This window comes from Kogia breviceps, chromosome 2 (assembly GCF_026419965.1).
Source record: "Kogia breviceps isolate mKogBre1 chromosome 2, mKogBre1 haplotype 1, whole genome shotgun sequence".
NCBI lineage: Eukaryota > Metazoa > Chordata > Mammalia > Artiodactyla > Physeteridae > Kogia > Kogia breviceps.
Genome location: NC_081311.1, coordinates 114777136 through 114793893, shown reverse-complemented (window position 1 = coordinate 114793893; position 16758 = coordinate 114777136). Strand labels below are relative to the sequence as shown.

General features: G+C 36.1%; 1 protein-coding gene across 2 annotated transcripts in view; it reads right to left on the bottom strand.

Moving 5' to 3' along the window:
* Positions 1-16758, bottom strand: part of ARHGAP15 (Rho GTPase activating protein 15) — a 613208-nt gene that overhangs the window by 493328 nt on the left and 103122 nt on the right. The gene's annotated exons all lie outside the window — the stretch shown is intronic.

Below are 16758 nucleotides of genomic sequence, written 5' to 3'. Positions count from 1 at the left end.
ACTAGTACAGACATATTGATCTTGTTTCTGTCCTTCTCTGTTGAACTTGATCTTCCCATTGGGCCTTTACACCACCTGTTTACCTGGAATACCTCCCAATCTTCACATGGCTGACTCCTTCTTCTCCATCATGTCTCAGCTGAATGTCACCTTGTCAGAGGTCTTCTCTCTGACTGTCTTATATAAAATCATGGCATTCCAGGACTCCTGATTACTCTCTACCTATTTATTTTAATTTCACCACAGCCTTCCTCCTAACCGAAATTTATATATATATATATATATATATATATATATATATATATATAGTTTTATATGCTGACTGTGTTTTTCTCCCACTGGAATTTAACTCCCTGAGCTGGGACCTTGTTTGCCTTTTTCTCCACTATTTTTCCAATGTATGGAACAGTGCCTGGTACATAGTTGGTGTTCAACGAATATTTGCTAAATTTGTGCATGAAGGAAAATACCAAAATGCAACTAGCATTTGTGCTTTGGAAGGAAGGTTTGGGCATCTTAAAATTCCCAATTTTATAACAAGCAAGATTTGTATTTGGTCTAATGGTTAAGCAGTCTTTGCTTTGTGATTTGGCAAAATGTAAACAGTTTAATGGACTCATAGGTGGATTGAACGTAGGATTTCACAAAATCATGCAATAAACACTTACTGTATATATACTAAGTGCCAGTGTGTTAGCTACTGTGTTGGCCTATATCTTGACTCTTCCTTTAAGAATCGCATCCTAGCCTCAGACTCTGTATAATTATCTATAGAGTCTCTCTATATATAGAGAGAGAGCTAGAGGAGACTTCTGGGTAAAAAGCAATCTAAGCTTTGCCAGTGTGCTTACCATCTAGCTCTGCCAGCTTCTAGCTGTCCTCACCAGCATCATATGCTAAATCCGATGGCTTTGGCACCTGGCTTGAGTTTATCTCAGTCTGAACACTGCCCATTACACTTAGTCACCTCCCAGTACTCATTCATGTGACCTTAACCCATCTCTTACATTCTTCATGAGCTCACTGCTTTACCTCCTCTCCACATTAGCAATCTTCATTGTGCTTTTCCGCCAAACAAATCCCATTTTCTGAATCTGCCTTATTCCCACCTTGTTATGTTTGATTTTCGAGGTTATTGAAATCTGCAGACATTTTGTGTGTTGTCCCAGCCTCTCAAGCCCTTGATTTCAGTTCCTTTCATGTCCAGACCTGTGCCTCTGATTCGGCAGTCAATTCAGCCTCTCTCTCTCTCTCTCTCTCTTTCCCTCCCTCATTTGATGATCCACTCCACTCTCTCATCCACTTTTTCTTCTTCTACAATCTTCCTCACATTCCTCAATTCTAGAGAAATAACTTGACTACTCAATGTAGTAACATTACAAATAATGGCCACCTACTTCAGCTGGGCTTTTGACTCTACTTAGCAACACTATTATTACTATGATAACGACACAACGTATCCATGAAATCATTACCAAGACCAATGTCATGAACACTTTGCAAACTTTTTATGTGCTCCTAGTCAGTTTCTACTCTTCCTCATGGTACCTCTCTCCCAAAGCTTTACTTTTTTCAAGCCCACCAAATGGCTTACTCATAGTTCAGAGAGATCATAGAGCCCTGGTGCTAGATCATTCGCCATTCTTCCCTCTTTCATAGTTAGTCTGTGTAATGCAAATGAACAAACAGAAACTTTAATAAATTTCTATATGTCTTGCCCTTTGAAAGCTTTATATCAACTTCTCATTTATTCCTTACAACAAACTTGTGAAGTTAATACCATTGCCTTTAACTGACACGTGAAGAAAGCTCAAGCAGGGAGTGGTTAAGTGCCTTACATAAGCTCATGCACTTAATGAGGACCTCAGCTGAGATACGAATTCATTTTTATCTGACTCCAAGTCCCAAGTCCTTATCACAATATACTGCCTCCCCTCCATACCTATCCTTTCCTCCTGCTAGGTCACATAATGCCTTTTTCAGGTCCCAAAAAAAGAATTAACACTTTCTATTTCTTCCTTGTAAGTGTCATCATTTCCCACTTTTGCATCTGTTTCTCAAAATTCTGGACCTGGGTCTGTGACTCGGGTCCACCTGTCCAATGAACTCTCATGTCTGGGCATGACAGTGTCATCTATGAGCATCAAAATTATCTGGCCTATCAGTGCCATATACTGCATGAACTCACAAGGCATGTCTTGTTTTGCCTCAGAGTAAGAGATGCTCCTTCTTCAGCTCAAGGTTTTTCCTCTATAGTTCCTAAGTCTATCCAATCTCATTCCTTATTTTCCCTCAAGTAGATTATATCCTTTAGACTATAATCACGCTCAAGTGATCATAAAAAAATAAAAAATAGAAGAAAGCAAGCACCAATGCCACAACTTCATGTTTTCTCAATCTCACCTATTTCCTTTCATGATTACCAGAATTCTTCAGAGTTCCCTGCAGTCACATTCTCTGCTCCTGTTCTATTCTCTTCTCAACCCACTGCAGTCTTTTATCCCCTTCCTTGGCTAATCTAATTCGTCTTAACCATTAAGGTCAACAGAAACAGTCTGATGCTTTCTCTCCCATCAACATTCTGGTTGAACTCTGTAGTACTATGAGATTCTGCTGGCCCTTACTAAAACCCTCTGTCCTTCAGCTAAGGAGACGTTTTCTCTCCAAATTCTTCTTTCACCTTTTATACTTTTCCTTCTGTTTTTTTTTTTTTTTTTTTTCTCACTGACTTCTCTTCCTCATCCAACTTCTTAAATGTTAGTAATCCCTGGTTTATGGTTCTAGGCTTTCGTTATTTCTCATAGTTTACATGCTTCTTGTGATTTTTGATTTTGCCTGTGGCCTGATCCATCACTTATTTATGTTAACTTCCCATGGTTCCTCTGGTCCCCAGCTCCCTCTTATGTGCCAAAACTCTATTTTCTAACTATCATTAGGATGTAGCACAAACATCTCCTTGAAATCACTGTCTTCTCCTCAGACTTGTCCCCTTTTTTCTATTGCTTGTCTTGGCTAATCATTTCTTTATCTCCTTCACTCTCTTCACTTTCTTAGTTCTCCTCTTTCCATCAATAGCCACAATCAAAAGGTACAAAGCCCAAATTCCAGAAAAAGATCACAGTCTCACAGTCTCTTTTAAGTTCTTACTTTCTCTCATCTGAATTTCTCTCCTTCCCGTTTCCTCTGAACTCAGGAAAAACCATTTCAATTCATTCTCCACATTTTGATTTTTTTTTCCTAAAATACAAATCTCACAATATTTCTCCTAGAAAACTTGTTATCTACAAGATAATGTACAAATCCCTTAGTAGAGTATACAGGCTTCTTTTCATCATCCCCCAACCACCTTCTCAGTTCCATTCATCCCCCCTTTTTCCTATACGCCAGCAATGCTGAATTCAAGGCAGTTTCCAAAATGCAACATGCTTTTACAACTCTATATTTTGGGGTTCTGAGTATGCATGTACCCTTTTCATCTGGAACACAGTTATTTCTCTCTTCATCCACTCTCTTTGCCTGCCATCTGCCCCAATCCTGCTCATTTTCATGATGTAACTCCAAAATAATTTCCATGAGGCTCTCCTTCACCTCTGCAGGCACAGTCACTCTTTCCTTCTTAACATTTCCACTACTCTGAAAAACATTTTTTTTTGTTTTTACAATTTGTTTTGTTATTCACACACTGCAACTACTTTTTTTTTTTTTTTTGTGGTACGCGGGCCTCTCACTGTTGTGGCCTCTCCCGTTGCGGAGCACAGGCTCCGGACGCGCAGGCTCAGCAGCCATGGCTCACGGGCCCAGCCGCTCTGCGGCATGTGGGATCTTCCCGGACCGGGGCACGAACCCACGTCCCCTGCATCGGCAGGCAGACCCCCAACCACTGCCACCAGGGAAGCCCTGCAACTACTTTTTGATGTGTCTCTTTCCCCAAGCTATACAATCAGAGAACAAGCTGGGTTGGTCTTATCGGTTTTTATTTTCCCCAAATTTAGCAAAGTGGCCCAAAGTAAGAACTCAACAGAAGTTTGTTAACCTTTGAATGAATTTATGAACTGGATGGAAAATTGCAATAGAAAATTTTCAGATTCATTCCAATGAATTAATAAATAAAATTAAAAATACAGCTCAGAATTATAGTTTACAAAATGAGAAATAACATAAAAATCACTACATTCCCATTTATATTGACCTTTAATAGGAACTGATCTTATGGCAAAATTGAAGAAAATAATAGAGATTTGGGGTGAATTTAAAAGTACGCCAGAAAAAGCTAAAGTTATTTTGGTAAAAGTCAAGCAAATAAAAATATTAGCCTCAAGAAAAAACAACTAAGTAAATGAAGGACTATATAAAAATGATCCTAATCAATTGTTTATTTTTACAAAATTAAAGCAGAAAGACCTAGGCTTGAAGAACAACTTTAGGGACTAGGCTTTCTTAGAGGGAAAATTATCAGTGTTTAAGTGTTGTTAAATATTGGAATAAGTAGTTCAGAAAAGTTGTAGAATTTATTTGGAAGACAGTCAAGATTTTATTCCCTCTGAAATTAAAGAATCCTTTAATAGAAAACGTATTTCTGATTCTACAGCTATAAAACACATGAAAAAGACTGCTGAACTACATGATGCCAATGTATCACATTGTACATCATTATAAAAATGTACTTTTAAAAATTGACTAAATATAAACTTAAACCTAAGAGTATACATATATTTATTCTGGGTAAACTTAAAATATAAATGACTGATTTTAAAATATTTAAATAGAATTATTTAAAAGTTACTGCTTCTGGACAATAAAACATAAAAGCATCTTTGTTGGAGAAATGTGAAGTCATTAAAAATTGATCTTAGGTCTTGTCCACTTCTGATTTTTGTTATTCTCTTAGTTCATCTTTACCATTTCTCAATAATAGCTGACAGGGTATTCTTCTACATAATATATGTTTCTCTGACTTAGATTAATCCTTTGGGATTAAGTTTCCCATTTTTCTTTATGGGATATTTGGGGGCTTTTAATGTATATTAAGAAAATATCAAAGGCCAGATGCTCTTTTGCTTGATGGCATTGTCCATGATGAAGACTGGCCATGTGTGTGGGCAACAAATCACTGGGCCACTCATTGTCATACCCTTATTACTAGATGTGGTTGAAAAAAAGTCAAGGCTCAGATTTTATGAAACAGTTTATTAGCTACCATTTTTTATTTTGGATTAATTGCTATTCCAGAATATAGACTCAGATTGTCCTTATCAGTCTGAAACATGAAACACAAAATCTGTTTAGAGGAATTAAGTTTTATCACGTAACTGGTTTTGATTCTGGAAAATCAGTCATGGAGGAGGATAAAACTCACTTATAAATTCTCATTTGGGCAAAATGATTTAGGAAAGAGTGCTGAATGGATACCTGATCTTATTAATGTCTAAAGTATGGCCGCTGTCAACATAGAAGAGGATACTTTGATTGTAAGATGTGGGTTTTATGTATATGAATATAAATGGTGTTAATAATAACTGAAATTGTTTCTCCAGTGAAATTTCTCAGTATATTACAAGACCAAATCAAACCAGATTTTCAGAAAAGCAAAGCCTTGTTAGTGATTTGGGGCACTAGAATGTTATGTTATGTTTGTTTGTTTGTTGAGGAGAAAGTATTCTCCCCTTTTTAAGAATTTATTGCATTTATTCCTGAATCAAAATCTTGCTAGAATTTTTAAAATCTATGTTTGTTGCGTGCTTATATTGCCTTAAATTTACACTACATAAAAACTAATTCTGCAATGTGAGCAATTTGGGCACATTTTTGATGCCTCAGGCACCTCCTCAGATTCCCTCCTTAGATCCTCATTCTTTCAGTCTGCCTCAGTTGTCCCTGTAGATGACCAGTGCTGCTTGGGCCCATACGGTCCCACTTCCTGTGGATGAGCAGACACCTTCTTGGAATGCAAGGCCCTCCTGGTTGCCAAGGTGCAGACTGGCTTTTAGATCCTTACCACATCCAGATTTGGATAAAATACTATTTTACAGGGTGTAGGATCTGACCCTCTGCATAGCCATCCAAGGGTGTGCCCAGGATCCATATAATACAGGGAGAAAATACTCCGGGTGATAAATTTTAACCAAAAGGAAGCAAGAAATGGGAAGAAACAAGGTCGATATATTCCTTCTCCTACCTCCATCCCTTCCTCCTACAGATTGCTTCATGCTTTCTCCACTTTATTTGCAGCTTTTTTGCAAGTCAAGTGGTGCACCTGCCCAGTGGTTTTCTGTGTCTCTGAGGCTCACTGTAGAGTAGTAGCCAGCATGATAACACATCCTCTCTTCTATTTTGCATCATCTCCTGCCTCACTTCCTTTTTACTTCACTCTCTGTGTCCTGGGATCATGCCTCCCAAATAAAGCATGGGTGCTTAATTTGGGCTTTGTTTTCTAAGGAATCAGGACTGAGACAATTGATGTTACTCTCCTGTGTCAGGGAGGCATAGCTCTCCACCGAAATGTGTGCAGGGCTCTCTCTTCAGGAGTCTAGAGTTGTCACTGGAAAGTATTGGGTTGGCCAAAAAGTTCATTCTGGTTTTTCCATAAGATGTTACAGGAAAACCCAAAAGAACTTTTTGGCCAACGCAATAGCTCACCAGCCAAAGGCTCCATTTTTTCCTATCCCCCTTTACACCAACCTGTGGCCACATTGCCCATTCTCATCACTGAAATGTGAACAACAACAATGTGAGACACCTCTGGGCTCACGGCTTTTAAAGAGCATGCAGATTGTAGCAGAAAGTTGACCAGGAATATCTGTTTTGACCTATGTTATGAGTAAGAAATGAGGTTCTGAAGACATTTTGAATTGTATTTGGACAGCAGGTAGTGTTTCTTTACCTGAAAAATCTTGATATTATTGTTAAGAAAACTAAGACAAGGATTTTGAAGTATACTGTCATTAAGTGAGTTTGTGCATTTGAATCCAATTCTGCTTCCAAAGTCTGTTCTCTTAACCACTAGACTCAATTGCTTCATGTAATAATAATACCAATAATAAATATAACTAATATTTATTATCTTTTCTGTGTGTCAGGCTTTCTACATCAATTTTCTCACACAATCTCACGATAGCTCTATGAGGTAGGTACTCTTATTAACCCCATACTGCAGCTGAGACATCAAAGAATTGTAGCAACAAATAAAACGTGAACCTGGGATTCCTAACCCAGGTTGTGTGACTTAGAAGCCCCTATTTCTACCTAATATGGTATACTGCTTCCCAGAGCATTTCAATTTAGTAGTGACTTTTAAAGGAAGAATAAATACATATATTCAGTAAACTTAAAAATGCACTGTGGAGTAAAAGTCTGTTTTATCATAGAGAAATGTAAGCTCTAAATCAGATGTATTACATTGACCAAAATGATAAACCACAGAGAGTCAAGTTTCATAATTAAAATAGTTTTCTGAAAGAGCCTAAGGTGAGGTTTATTGGACAGTAAGCTATTACCCATTTATAAAGCATCCTATCAATTTCATAGATTTTTGTGGTTATTAAAAATTATGTACAATACAGAATTTATTGTGGTTAATGGCCAAATCTTGAGAAAATTATAACCAGAGAACATGGCTTCATTTATATTAATATCGATCACTTGATTTCATTTTTTTCCTTACAAAGTTTGTGTTAATAAAACACTAGAATTCATTTTTCTTTTTTTTCCTTTCTTTCTTTGATCTCCACCTGTCGTCTTCCAGATTTTGGACTGTTTTTTTTCTTTTAATTTTTAAATGTATGTTGAGACCATATGATAGTGCAATCTATGGCTGTACTAATAACCTGCCCCAATGTTAACCATGCTGACTTCACCAGAGCACTATTATTGTGAGAATTTAAAATGCCTTCGTTAGGCTAAGGTTGGTAGATCTATTGTTTGCACCTCCATTTTTATGATCTTTTTGAGCACCTCCATTTTTATGATCTTTTTGAACACTCACAAAGATAAAATCATTCCATATTCATTTTATATAGATTACTCAATAATTCATGAATAGCTTTCTGATTGAAACTATTTTCATCTTTTTTTGCTAAATCACATCATTTTACTCCCATAAATAAGTCCATTTTATTATTAAAGTCATGCTACAGTGAATGAACATTAAATATACTGCATTATTTAATTAACACTTGTGCTCATTATTTGCACTGGAAGTAAACAATATTAAGAAAAAGTAAACAAATTATTTTAATGAAGTCTTTTCTAGTACTCTTTTTTTTGCTTTCAAGGTTATGGCTGAATGAGTGGTCTAAAAAAGTTAATAGTTTATTAAATGCCTTGGAAGAGTTTTCTGTCATTAGCAGTAAAATTTGCCAGTGTTTGCCTCTGATTAGTATTAGTACAATGTAAAGTAAAAAACATAAAAGTGGCCCCAAAAATCCCAGTTACATACACAATCAACATGTAGGCTCCGTATCAAACATACTGCCTTTAGAACTGTACAGTTTGAGGGGAGAAATAGTCCCTAAAATGTTTATAATACTTCTGAATTTATGTCAAAAGTGACACTAAGTTTCCTGAGTACCATGAGATAAATATAAAAGGAAGTAAGGTCCACTTGGTCTGATTTTTGGTGAATGTGGAGTCAAGAAATTTCCTAATCAGAAATAGACTTTGCATGATGCATTTATCTCAGTAGGGCACCACACTGAACACATATTCTGGAATCACATGAAGACACCTCCAGGTTGCTACTGGTGCTCACTAATGTGCTGATACACCCATGTTTGGGGCACAGCATATTTTTTAGTTCTTCCTAGATGAATTACCCTGCTTGCTTTCTTTGCACTAGGACTACTTTAGCAATGACCATGCTGCTAAAAGATCAGGTCATAGGAGAATATGAATATATATTCTGAGTAAGAAGATGCCCTGTGATTTACTAAATGCATTGGGCCATAATGATGACAGACTTAGCCGTTGTGCTATTATCTTTGTCAATAAAAGCACAGGCGTCATCACTCTCATCTATTTCCATATATTTTTAGAATAGGTTTTTCAGATAATTTAACAAGTCCTATCTTCATTCTTTTAATGGTAGGAAAAATATATATTAACTCCCCAAACTGTCTCTGAAAACTCTGAATCTCTCTTAATTTGAGCATATGTAGTATAAACTATAAAGGGCTCCACAGTGCCTACATAAAGAAAACATCTCTTCCCACAGTCCTGTTCAAGGTCTTTCATGAGCTGATTCCACACTGACTTTCTAACCAAGTTAGAGTGCTTGCTGTCTTACAAAACTGTTCCTCAACTTTTTTTGAGGCAATCGCTCACTGGCAGTGTATCCAGACAACTTACAGAAGAAACACAAAAAAGTCTGGACTGGGGCATATACACCCTAGGACTCAGGGAACCACCAAGAAACATTTTTAAGAGCAATGACTAGCACAGTATGTGGAGCAAGGCAAGCGATTGATAATATCTGGAAAATAAACAAATAAATTAAGGAATTAATTTCCCACATTTTATCATTGCTTACTCCCTTATTTCCATGTAAACTGTCTTTTCCCCCCATTTCTGCAATGAAATCCTATTCAGCCTTCAAAAACTTCCTCAAATGTCACTTCCTCTAACAGATATATTTAGAATCCTTTCCAGCTGGGAGCCATATCTCTCTCCTCTTAGTTACCATGAAACTAACCCATGTCTCTGTTCATGCCATTTTGGAGTAACTATCAATGTCTACTTTTTCACTACAATTACTTGACTTATGGGCATGCTTTCTATTTGTTTCTAGACCCTCAAGTGAAAGATCTGAGTTTGTTTCATTGTTGTGTCTTTCCTAATACCTAGCATAGTGGCTTAATATCAAGGACCCTAAGTGATATTTCCAGAATGAACTAATGGAGAAATACATAAGCTGACCATTACTTGCAACAACAATTTCCTTGGGAAAGAGCTACCTGTAGCTAGACCTATGGTTCCCCAGCATGTTTTCTTATATTTCTTTATCATGTTAGTCATGTTCTATTATAATAAACCTATATATGATTCTGTTTCCCCTACCAGACTATAAGCACCTTGACAGCAGGGATCTTATATTATTCATCTGGATATCTCTAGGGTTTAACAACACATTGTTTGACACCTGTTAGACGTTGTTAATAGTTCATAAAATAAATAAATGAATGGGTTCTCTAAATTACACAGCTTCTTCCCCATGAGGCAATCCATCAATTTTGGTTTTTTTTAACCGGTAGTGCATATTTGCCACATCCCATAGCTATAGTCCAGGGTCTACTCCATATCAAGCAGATGCTCTAAAAACATAAAGTACAGCCCATACACAGGAGGAAAGTTGAAAGTCAATTGCTGGAGCCAATTGAAATACTATGCTGGTACTATAAGTGTACCTGAAAAACGCAGGGGGTATGATTCAAGGCCTCAGAGGATAAATCAAACTGACAACTCTTGTTTCTTTAGGACTTCTCTGCCACTAGATGAATCAAATAATACTGTAGCTGCTTTTGAGGTGAAAGTTTCTGCTCTTGGACTAAATGAGTTGAAGTTAGAAGAATCATCTCCCCTCTTGTCTTTTCCCTGTGACAGTACCGGTCTTTTTAAGACAAGCAACACCTGGGTCATACTGCTGTTCAGTATGTAATTGTTAAAAGAAGAGCCATGAGAGATTATTATAGGGTGAAGATGTCTGGAGAATACTGACACACCTTATGAAAGAGTTGCCCCTGGTAGCAAATCTCAGCCCATGGCATTCTTCTCAATCCTTTTATCCTATTTTCCAACCAAACTAAAATATTCATTTCTCTTTTTAGCACACAGACCTTGCCCATTTTCAGTTTCATGCCATTGTTCATATTTTTTTTACTCCACTGGAATTTTCCCTGCCCACAAATCTCCACATATTGAAATTATAACCATCCTTCAAGGCCTAATTCAAATCTTTCACAGATGTGAGCTGTCCCTCCTTTAAATGTTAAAAAAAATAAAAAAAATAAAAATAAAAAAAAAACCACTCTCCTATGTTTCTTATTTCATCTCATCCTATTTTTTGGCAGAGATGCTATAAAGCAAAGACTATATCTTGATTATATCTCTATGCCTTATATGTAGCCCTAACGAGCAAGCTGTTCATTGTAGGATTTCAATACATATTCTTATGAAGTCTTTTCCCACCAAGGCTTATATAAATAGCACTAACTTGATTAACCAAATGCATATTTAAATGAAAGTGAGGTAGATTGTAATGAGAAACTATGCTATTTGGATCAACTCTCCCACTGCAAACAATGAAAAATGCTGGATAAAATATTTCTTTTTAAAATTAACCTTAAAAGAATTGAAAGGCTGAAAAGATAGTGGGAACATCCAGGGTAAATATTTTTTGGAGGTGAGAATCTGAACCCACAGAGAAAAGCAGAATATCAAATCAAAATAACTGCACCTTGCCTGACGGCATTATAAAAGGATAAAGGAGAACCAATATTAAACTTGTTCCTTTTCTCTGATCCCAAGGGATTATAAAGAAGACTGCCTTTGTAGATGAACAATGTTAAGAAGGAGTGAACAATAATTCTGTCCCTGATAAGGTGTAACACAGCTGTAGCCCTCCTTTTATGTACACATAACTCAAAAATTTTCAATGTTAACTTAGATTGATCTAATCAATCACTGGAAGTGCCCCCAGACAATTTAGAAAAATACAAAACACTCTGGAGTAGGACACATTTATTCCAGGCCTCAGAGAACCTCCCATGATATTTCAATAACAATGATTAGCACACAGTCAAAGATAAGCAGACACACAAGAAAACAAAGCAACGTGAGTGAGAACCAGTAGAAACAGACTGATGTAGACTTCAGATGCTAGAATCACAAGACACAGAATATAAAAAAAAACTACACCTTCTAATTTTCACAAAATAAAAAAGAGTCTTTAACATTCAGGAAAAAAACCCTATAACAAATGACATAGTAAATTTAAAAAAGAAACAAACTTCTAGAAATAAAAATTATAATAATTGAAATAAAATAATGTTTATCACAAAGGGAGACTGAGTTAAAGAATTAGAAGATAAATCAAGATAAGTTATTTGGAATGCAGTTCAGAAAGACAGAAAGAAAGAAGAATATAAAACATGTGGAGGATAGAGTGAGAAAACTTAATGTAGGTTTAACTAGGGGCTTAGAAGAAAATAAGAGAGAAAATGTAAAAGAAGCTACATTTGAGAAGATAATAGCTTGGAAATTTCTAAAATACATTAATGTCATTTATAATCAATTTCAAGAGGCCCAACAATCCAGGCAGGGAAAATAAAAAGAAATTGACACCCAGATGTATCACAGTGAAACAGTGGAAACACAAAAGTAATGAGAAAATATTATGAGCGACCAAAGAACAGTGGTTAGATTAACAGGTAACTTCTTGATAACAATAATGGATGACAGAAAACAGTGGAATGATATCTTTGATGTGCCAAAAGAGTATTACTGCCAACTCAAAATTCTATATCCAGAGAGAATATATATTTCCAAAATGATGGAGGAATACAGACATTTGAAACAAGCAGATGCTGAGACAGATTGTCACGACAAGACCCTTACTACAGGAATTTCTCAGAAAGTACTTCAAACAGAAGAAAAAATAATCCTAGAAGGAAGGTCTAAGATACAGGAATATATAAATAACAAGGAACATGGCAAATATTGGGCAAATAAAAATCAATATTGATTCTATAAAAGAGAATAAATAATGTCTAGCGGTGTTAAAAAAGAAAAGAAATAATTAAAATATAGACAGAAATAGCACATACGTTGGGAAGGTGATAAGTGAATTAAAACTATTCTGAAGTAATATTTGAATAGCTTTAGTCTTCAACAAGTTATAATTCTAGGCAAGTCACTAACAGAACACCAAGTGTATCACTCCTAAAACAGTAAAGAAAAATATGAAACGAGTAAAACAAAATGAAAGGAAGGAAAAAGCAAGACATAGTGATATTTAGAGAAAGAAGCAAGAAACAAAAGAAACACATGCTGTGATTCCATTTTATAAATTCAAAAGCAGACAAAGTATACTATACTATATTTTTAAGGGCTATAGATATAGGTGGGAAAATAATAAAGGGTAATACAATAATGACTAAAATGCCATTTAAGTCTGTGGCAAGGGAAGAGGCTGTGATGACATACAGACAATAGGCAGGGGTGGGCTTCTGGAGGGCTGGCAGGGTGTGCATCTTGCCCTGGGTGGTGGGTATGTAGAAGTTTGATTATAACTGTTAAAATATACATACATGTTTTATACATTTTACTAAAAATGGTTTCTGCATTATTTTCCAGTGACAATATTTCAAAGTTTTAAAGTGAGTTACAAATCAGAATACAGAATAAGAATACTGTCCTTTCCTATATAATCCAGAAAATCCGGAACTAATGACACCACTGGTTTTCCAATGCTCCTTTTCACAGGAGGGCCAGACAGTCTGGACCAAACTTTCTCTGGTCTGAGGTGAAGTGAACAAAACAGAGACAATGTATGTAGACGTAGGAGGGAGACGGTTTCCTCTCTTGGTAAAGACTGTCTTTAATTTTGAGGTTTTATCCCACCTAGATTTAGGATTGGGATATTATACAATGTCCTTTCTGTTAGAAAGTGACAGTAGTAGTAGGCAGTACTTTACTCTTTAATGTTATTAAAAAAGAAGAACAGAATAGGTCAGTCCTCCTTTTCCTTGAATAGGTCACTGAGGACCCAAAGCCTATGAATCTCTGATTTACACACACCAGCAAAGTGACTGTGTTTCTTTTCAGGGGGACGCTGCTTTTGATAAAAATGTGACTTGGTTATGAACTGAAAGAATTTCAGTGAGAAAGAAATATAGCCAAACATGGAATGTGGGATCAGGCACAACATTATGTGACATTCTGTATTAAATGTGAAAGCAGTTAAGGTTTAGAGACAATGGAGGAAGATGAGGGCCCCAGGAAAATATATATGGACAAGCAGAATATTACATCTAGAACCCCAAATGGAGAAATGGCTTCATTTTCAGAATTAGTCACTGCTCAGATACAATATTTTATGCTGCCTATGGATACATATATCTTTTTTTGGAGACAGTACATGCTGGTAATCCTTGAATTAATATACCTTTTCTCCTATGCATGCGTAAATCAATTCAAGTGCAAAACTAAGATACTATAATGATAAGTTATAATTATATTATACCCTATATTATGTACTATAGAATATAGTATATTTATATTTTAATGGAGTATATTAGAATAATTATTTTATGGCTATTAGGCATATTTTTATTTATTTTATTAACTAATTTTATTCCTTACTAATTCTCTTGGCAAATATTACTATCTCCACTTTACAGATGAGGATTCTGAAGCTCAAAGGAGTTGAATAAGTTTATCAGCTCCTAAGTGGCAAAACTAGAATAAAGCTCCCGATGGTTGAACTTCAAAGCCCTTCTCCTAGCTACTTTGCTGCTTTGCTTCACCAGTGCATTAACATTCAAGGATCATTCCTGTACAGATTAAAATGCCATTTACCCTTTTAAACCACATTTTACACTCACTTAGGCAGCTTCTACAGACCCCCTTGGAGAAAAGGACAGACTTTCCCAGAAGTACAATGAACAGTAATACCAGGACATGTGTAAGGGGGCACAAGAGAAATTCAGAAACTTGAGCATAAATCTCTTTCAAAATAAAACCACAGTATCTTTAATCAAGGCCTGGTAATCATCATACCAGTTCTCTGAGACTGGAATTGGTAAATGTGGGCTATCCCACCAGGCCTTTAAAATTTGGTTAGAAATATATCCAAAAACTTGACTAGCAAGACAATTCATGCAGTACAAACAGGAATCTGTAATTCTTTCCCCGATTACCACAAAACACAGTTAGTTCCTGCCCAGAATTTGCTTTGAAGACAATGAGTGTCTGGGAGAAACCATAAGAGCACTGAAAATGGGACTAGAAGTAATAAATAGGGACTGCCAAAAAAATAAATAAATAAAGGGGGTTAACAAATTTCCTCTAAAAGTAAAATCTATTGTCATTTTACAACAGTTCTGAAGCTTGAACTAGAGGCATGCAATTAGTGAGCTGACTTGCAAGGTTTGCCTACAGTAAGTGGGAGTTTTCTTCCACCTGTACAAAATTAAGCATCTGATAACTATCTCCTGGTTTGAGGAGATTAAAATAATAAAATAAAAATAAACCAAATGTTTTAACTTGGAATCTAATCTCTCCCATTATCCCAGCACATTGACATAAACTCTGCTCCAATGGAATTCTTCTCACCCAGCAGGATGAAGATCATCTTCTCAGCAGCCAAATTCAGCAAGGCAAGTGACTTTCCTCCCTTCCTCATTTCCCCTTTAGAACTCATTCAAAGGGAAGACAAAGGACCCGTGGGTGGATGGGAGTTGTTTTGCACCTAGCCTTTAGGGGTACCTTATTTTTCTTAAAAAGATTATCTCAACATTACTGTAGCCAAAAAATAAAAACAAAACAAAACCCTAAAACAAATTTCCGAGGCAGTTTAAATTAAAAATACAAAGGACTGAGATATATTTTTAATTTATTCATAATTAGTTTACAGATTGGACTGCACCGAGACTCCAAAATCAGCAAGCTACTTGGGAATAAAGGCTATTGCAATTATCAGGAGCAAGCCAAATGCTACCTTTTGTTCTTACTAAAATCTTCTCCTTTAAAAAAAAAAAAAAAATCTCCTAGCAAATGATTTTCTATTTCCTATTTAAAGAGGATTACATAGCAAACACGACTAGTGGCTGGAAAGCAAAGAACCTTCCATCGTTTTATTACCTGCCAAATACAAATTAGTTCATTGTGGTTAATTTCTGCCAGGAGACTCCTTTTCCCTGCTGCCCATCAGGCCGTTGGGGTATGGCAGTTTGGTTCCTGCCCGGAGTCCTTCCTACTCAGGAGGCTGTCAGATATGCTGCTTGCCCACTGTCTCCAACATCGTGTGGCAGCTCTGGTGTTTGGGCAGCAAGGTTCTGAGCTCGAATTGCCCCAGTAACTAGCTCAGAATGCTCCTACTTAGAATCACTGTCAAATCTCTGTGGGCATATATGGGGCCCTCCTCCAGGTACCAATCAAGAAGCCCTACAAATTTCACTTTGTAATAACTATTGGATACAGAAATTGTATTAGTTCCATTAGATGGAGTCATAGAACTGTTCAGAAAGGTTAGCTGGATGTAGTGAATGTCACAGTTAGACTAAGATAAAAAATCACTTTGTTAACTTAGAGTGTTTCCTCATTGGTAACACCCTATATTAAGGTGCCATTTATAAACAGTTTATTATTATTTATTAATGTGTGAAGCACTTTATAGCATGCTAGATAACAACTTAAATTCATGTATTAAAGATGCACATACATGGTTTAATACGATTTACACCTTATAATATTCTTTAACACAGCTTTCCATAGTCTCATCCATTAAGTATTTATTACTAATGCATTTTATAACATACTTTATACTACATTATTTGAGCAAATAGCTGCATTTAGTGATCATTTCATAAATAAGAATAAAGCATTTATAAATGGCACCTTAATTTAAAGTGTTACCTTCCCATTACTAGAGAGCTGCTTGCCATTCATCTCATTTTGTGATTATTCTCCAAATGCACCACTTAATAAAACAAACACTAAGTTCTATTTTCCCTTCATCTGATTAAAAGTTTATTGAGTCATTTTCCT